This window comes from Hevea brasiliensis, chromosome 2 (genome assembly GCF_030052815.1).
Source record: "Hevea brasiliensis isolate MT/VB/25A 57/8 chromosome 2, ASM3005281v1, whole genome shotgun sequence".
NCBI lineage: Eukaryota > Viridiplantae > Streptophyta > Magnoliopsida > Malpighiales > Euphorbiaceae > Hevea > Hevea brasiliensis.
This window is the reverse complement of record NC_079494.1, coordinates 8,741,453-8,747,935: the sequence shown is the minus strand read 5'-3', so window position 1 is coordinate 8,747,935 and position 6,483 is coordinate 8,741,453.

The following is a 6,483-nucleotide window of genomic DNA, read 5'->3' as shown; positions in this document are numbered from 1 at the left end:
AGGGGGAGTGTTGGAGAGTGACTGGTGCCTGTTTAAGGTGTGGGTCAACAGAGCATCAGCTGAGGAACTATCCACGCAGAACTACTATAGTTGCTCTAACACAAACAGACAGATCTGCTCCTGCACCACAAAGGGGTAGGAAATCTGGCAAATCTGAGGCAGTGGGACCATCACAGAGGCCTGCATCTGAGCCAGCAGAGAGGCCTGAGGGCAGACCACCTGTCAGAGCCTATGCCATGAGAGCTCAGGAGGAGCAAGATGCCCCGGATGTCATCAGGGGTACGTTCTCCCTCTACAATACATCTGTGCATGCATTGGTGAATCTAGGATCTACTCATTCATACATCTGCATCAACCTACCCGTAGAAAGGGGGATACTAGTAAGGGATAGTGACCAAGAAATTCTGGTCACTAATCCATTGGGCCATAGTGTAGTGGTGAATAAAGTGTACAAAGGTTGCCCGTTAAGGATTCAGGGGTATGATTTCTTGGCAGACTTGATTGAGTTACCTTTCCATGAGTTTGATGTGATTTTGGGAATGGACTGGTTGTCACATCATTAGGCAATGGTTGATTGTAAACTGAAGAGGATTTCTTTGAAAACTCTTGAGGGTAATGAGATTACAGTTGTGAGGGAAAGGACAGATTTCTTGTCCAATGTCATCTCTGTCACAGTTACAAGAAAACTGATGAGAAAAGGCTGTGAAGCCTACCTAGCACATGTGGTGGATACTAGGCAGGCTAAGCCAGATCTGTGTGACATACCCACAGTAAAAGACTTCCCAGATGAGTTCCCTGAAGAATTACCTAGTTTGCCACCAGAAAGGGAAGTTAAATTTGCTATTGAGACACTGCCGGATACAGCACCAATCTCTATTGCTCCTTATAGGATGGCACCCATAAAATTGAAAGAATTGAAAATCCAGTTATAGGAGTTACTGGTTAAGGGGTTCATACGCCCCAGTGTATTACCATGGGGAGCTCTAGTACTATTTGTGAAAAAGAAGGATGGGACTTTGAGGTTGTGCATCGATTACTGGTAGTTGAATAAAGTGATAGTGAAGAATAAATATCCGTTGCCTATAATTGATGATCTATTTGATCAGTTGAAAGGAGCAGGAGTATTTTCTAAAATTGATTTCAGATCAGGGTATCATCAGTTAAGGGTGAAGGATGCAGATGTGCCAAAGACTGCATTCAGGACCCGGTATGGGCATTATGAGTTTCTGGTGATGCCCTTTGGCCTAACAAATGCACCAGCAGCATTCATGGACCTTATGAATCGTATCTTCCATCCATACCTAGATCGGTTCGTAATGGTCTTTATTGATGATATTTTGGTGTATTCCAAGACCAGGGAAGAACATGATGAGCATTTGAGGATTGTTCTACAAACCCTGAGAGAAAAGAGGCTATATACTAAGTTGTCCAAATGTGACTTCTGGTTAAATGAGATTGCATTCCTTGGACACATAGTGTCAGCTGATGGGATTAGAGTGGATCCCAAGAAAATAGAAGCTGTGACAGAATGGAAGCCTCCCAGAAATACAACTGAGATCAGAAGTTTCTTGGGGCTAGCTAGGTATTACAGAAGATCTGTGAAGGGATTTTCTTTAATAGTTGCTCCAATGACCAAGTTGTTACACAAGAATGTCAGATTTGACTGGAATGACAAGTGTCAAACCAGTTTTGAGAAGTTGAAGGCTATGTTGACAGAGGCACCAGTGTTAACACAGCCAGTGTTAGGAAAGGACTTTGTGGTCTATAGTGATGCCTCTCATAATGGGTTAGGGTGTGTATTGATGCAAGAGGGGAAGGTGGTCGCTTATGCTTCCAGGCAGCTAAGGCCACATGAACAGAATTACCCTACCCATGATCTAGAGCTTACAGCAATTATCTTCGCACTGAAGATATGGAGGCATTACTTGTATGGTGAAAAGTGCTACATTTACACAGACTACAAAAGTCTGAAATACTTGCCAACCCAGAAGGAGCTCAACCTCAGACAGAGGCGATGGATTGAGTTCCTGAAGGACTATGATTGTGTGATTGACTATCATCCTGGGAAGGCAAATGTAGTTGCTGATGCTTTGAGTAGAAAATCCATCACAGCTTTGAGATCATTGAATGCCCGTCTATCCTTGACTCGAGATGGAGCCATTTTGGCTGAGTTGCAAGTGAGGCCAAACCTATTACAGTAGATTTTAGATGGGTAGCAGGTAGATGAGAAGCTAAAGGCTATTATGAGCAAAATCCTAGAAGGGAAAGAAACTGACTATGCAGTGAAAACAAATGGGTGTCTATACTACAAAGGAAGATTATGTGTACCAAATGATGGGGAATTGAAAGCCAGTATTCTGAAAGAGGCACACACCAGTGTTTATGCTATGCACCCAGGAAGTACAAAAATGTATCATGATCTGAAGCTTCAGTATTGGTAACCTCGTATGAAGAAGGACATAGCTGACTATGTGACTAAATGCTTGACATGTCAGCAAGTCAAGGCAGAACATCAAGTTCCATCGAGTTTGCTACAGCCTATACGCATACCTGAATGGAAATGGGATCGGGTCACCATAGATTTTGTAAGTGGTCTACCTCTCACCCAAAAAAAGCATGATGCAGTATGGGTGATTGTAGATAGATTGACGAAGTCAGCACACTTTCTGCCAGTTATGACTGACTACTCACTAGAGAAGTTAGCAGAATTGTATATTAGTGAGATAGTTAGACTGCATGGAATTCCACTTTCCATCATATCTAATCGAGACCCAAGATTTACATCAAGATTTTAGAAGAAGTTGCATGAGTCCTTGGGTACACAACTCCACTTCAGCACAGCTTTCCATACTCAGACGGATGGGCAATCAGAAAGAGTAATCCAGGTAAACAATTGAAACCAATTGAACTAATACAAATATTGAACTGAAATGATAATAATAACATGAAATATATGTCAGGTCCTTGAAGATATGCTGAGGAGTTGTGTCATTGAGTTTGAGGGAAGTTGGGATAGACACCTCCCACTGGCAGAATTTGCATATAACAATAGCTACCAAGCTAGCATCCAAATGGCCCCGTATGAAGCACTGTATGGGAGAAAATGTAGAACTCTAGTGTGCTGGATTGAATTGGGCAAAGATTAACTGGTAGGGCCAGACCTGGTGAAACAGACTGAAGAGAAGGTAAAGATAATCAAAGCCAATCTGAAGGTTGCCTCAGACAGACAAAAATCCTATGCTGATCTGAAGAGAAAAGAAATAGAATACACAGTTGGTGACAAAGTATTCCTCAAGGTATCACCGTGGAAGAAGGTACTGAGGTTTGGAAGAAAAGGTAAGTTAAGCCCTAGGTTCATTGGCCCATATAAGTCATTGAACGTGTGGGTCCAGTGGCCTATAGGTTAGCTTTACCACTAAAGCTGGACAAGATCCATAATGTGTTCTATGTGTCTATGCTAAGAAGATACCGTTCAGATCCTTCACATGTCATCTCCATAGAATAAATTGAAGTACAACCGGATTTGACATATGAAGAAGAACCCATACGGATCTTGGCTCGGGAAGTGAAAGAGTTGAGGAATAAACAGATTTCACTGGTGAAAGTGCTTTGGAGACACCACAACATCGAAGAGGCAACTTGGGAAAGTGAAGAGATGATGAGGCAATAGTTCCCTCAACTGTTTGCATCAAGTAAATTTCGAGGACGAAATTTAAATTAGAGGGAAAGAGTTGTAACACCCTCCCTGTAGCAACTCCGTACATTCTACTGTTTCGGTGATCAGTGTCGGTCCGGACAGCTAAAATGTCCGGAAAAATATTTAAACTAAAGTGAGGAACCATAATTAACTCAAATATTAATAAGAAAAATTTAAGAAAATTTTTAGAAATGAAATACAACCAAGTTAAATGAGCCGGTGCCCAAGCGATGGGTAACCTAGTAAGAAGTTGCGGTTCTCGCAACTAAGAGCCCTAGACCTGGGGGCAAATTCATAAAATAATTTTTGGAACTCTAGAGAAGGGTAATTGAGGTTTCTATGGCATTAGAATGCTAAGAAAATACTTAGGAAAATTTTTCAATTGGTACAGACAATTTTGGTCTGTTAAGCCAAACGGAGGGCATTTTGGTCATTTCGCCTTCAGAGGTGATTGTTGGCCGACTTGTCCAGTTAAATAAATAATTATTATAACATAAAATGTGAATAAATATTGCTAAAAATTGAATTAAAAATGATTAGAGAAAAGAAAAAAAGAAAATGAAAGAAAATATTTAATTATGACATCATATGATGTCTTTAAAAAGAGCTCCACCAATCATCTTTTAACAAGCACCTTTAAATCAATTAAAAAGGACAAAAAAAGAGTTAAAAATTAAAAAAAATTTCTGCTCTTCTTTCTCAAAATTTCGGCGGCCTTCTCATTCCCAAACCCTTTTCACCATTAAAGCTCCCTTAAGCTTCATTTCTCACTTCAATTCACCTCAAAACCTTATCCTCCCTTCACTAAAAATTATACTCACACCAAGGAGAAGTGTTTGGCAGCCAAGAAATAGTAAGAAAGTAAAGAAAAATTACTGTCTTGGTTGGCTTGGATTTGAGCTACAAGTGGTTAGTGCTTATTTATGCATATTTCTCTCTTTATTCCATGTTAGGGACTTAAAATGAGTATGAATTGTAAGTCAAATGAAATAAAACTTATGTGTATGTACACCATGGAATTTGGTAGCCCTAAGGAAGGGATAATGTTGATGGTTTTGATGGATTTAAAATGGCTTAGAAATGGTGTTGATGTGTAGACATAAATTTGAAATGGATTAGTATGTCTTTTGACATGTGTTGTGTGAACCTTGAATTTGAGCTAGGGTTTGGACACAAAAACTTGGATCTTGTTCATGTGTTGGTGAATGAAATTTTAAATGGTCAATTAGTGACCATTTGGCTATGTATGATGAAGAATTGAAGTGAGTTGTAGCTTGGGATTTGAGTTTGGCTAGGCTGCCCTTGGTGACCTGCAGGGCTGGGCATGAGTCCAGCAGATTTGGGCAGTAATAACTTGAATTGTAGAGGTAAAATTGGTGCAAGGCCAATTGGACATGAAACTAGACATATAATGGCACAACTTTGGTGAAGAAACCATGCCCATAAAACCAAACCAAGTGGACCAAAAGCTTGCCCTAATCCGGGTGACCTGCAGTCTGCCTGGGCAAAATGACCAAATGAACAGTGTTTGATCATTTAGCCATAACTCAGTGTAGAAAGGCCCAATTGACCTGAAATTTTACCAGCTACAAGCTGAGATATAGACCAACAACTTTTATGAAGAAACCTAATGCAAATTATGACCAGAACATAATCAAAAAGTGAGTTGCAGTTACTGTTCATAACAATGTAGATTTGGTCAGTCCAGAAATTCTGGACAAACTTTTAATCCGGCCAGTTGTGGTCTTTGGGCCATAACTTGAGCTACAAAACTCCAAATGGAGTGATTCAAAAAAGGAAATTCAACTAGACAAAATAAGGAACAACTTTCATGTTGATCATTTTACTAAATTCTCACTGCAAAAATGACCAATAGAACAGTAAACCCAAAGCTTGAAAACTGAAAATTCTATCCAATTAACTTTAAGCTTAGAATTGGTATTGGCAACCAATACCAACAAATTTAAAATGCAAAATGTGGTATGTTGATGATATTTAAACCAATATACCTATTGTCAATGCAAAAGTCAACATTTTAGTTGACTAATGAAATGAATAGTAACACCTAAACTTAAATTTCAAGAATTGTAAAATATAAATGTGTAACATGCCCTAGTACACCTAACAAGATTGGTTTGGATAGGTTGGCATGCCAATAGGGTTCAGTTAGCAGTACTGCACATGACATTATGCCATTCTGTGATTTCATGGCTTTTAGCCATTCTGACATTATATTGATACTTGGCATTGTGCCTAAAATGTTATTACAGCTTATTAGCTGTTCTGTTGCACACCAGGAGACACATATGTGACCGATGGTGTGACGGCCTAAGGTACTTGATACCCAGTGCCAGTTTACCCATTTATCCAGTTCAGTCATCCAGTATAGGTTACTTGGGCAACCAAAAATGAAAGTGGATAAATTTAATGAAATCATGAATATAACAAGTACAAAATAAGTAAGACTACAAATACTCATCGAAAATTTATTTGCAATGAGACATCAATACATTCACTGCATATTTATTTTCTGTTATTTCTTTTTATATTATTATTGGCATCATTAAGCATTATTGCTTAGCGCGTTGCTTTTGCCACGCGTAGGTTCTGGAGAGACCGACCGAGAGCCCAGTAGACCACAGACTGGGTGAGGCCTTCTGCAGCTCTGCATAGTATCCGTGTCACCTCACCGACGTCAGTGCATTGGTAGGACACTAGGTTTCATTTTGGGTATTTTGTAATTAACTTTTATTTTCTCATATGTAATTGAAACTTATGTAATGTAT